The sequence below is a fragment of the Nannobrachium achirus genome, assembly GCF_963921795.1.
Source record: "Nannobrachium achirus genome assembly, chromosome: 17".
Classification (NCBI taxonomy): domain Eukaryota; kingdom Metazoa; phylum Chordata; class Actinopteri; order Myctophiformes; family Myctophidae; genus Nannobrachium; species Nannobrachium achirus.
The window spans coordinates 43,225,175-43,225,750 of record NC_137824.1 but is presented as its reverse complement, the minus strand read 5'-3'; positions in this window follow the sequence as shown (position 1 = coordinate 43,225,750).

Here is a 576-nt window from a genome sequence, read left to right as displayed (position 1 = left end):
CTCTAACCAGCTCCAACCTACAAATTGGTCAAGGTTTTATTCCTTCACATCTTTCCCTTTAGGTTTATGTCATTAGACTTTCATACTTAGACCTAATATTCGGCATTGGTGTAACTAGGTCTATGCTGCAAAAACAAAAAAATAGTCTGGATATTATTGATTGAATACATTTTGAATTGTTCCCTGTCTTGAGCTGGCCACTCAACAGCTGATTAGTTCCACCTGAGGACAGAAATGTTTGGTGGTAATCAGAATGGGCATTGTGTAATGTGTATTATGTGAAGAAGAAGTGCAATATGCAGAAGTGTAAGATATGTAATATTGAGTGAAGATTGGGATCTTAACAGTTACTGTTCAAGTGGTGCTGTCCAGTGTAATATTTATTGATCTGGACAAGTCAGAATGGCAGAGGGGGAATTGTGATGGGTTTAGTGCTTATGGTTGTTGTTGTAGTGACTGAGGAAAGTACTTTGTAGTTTAGTGAGACTTGTAATATACTTGTTGGGGTTAGGGGTATTTAAGTATTTTTGTACCGTACGTTCATCTATGTATTGTGCTCTATTCACTGTATGCTCT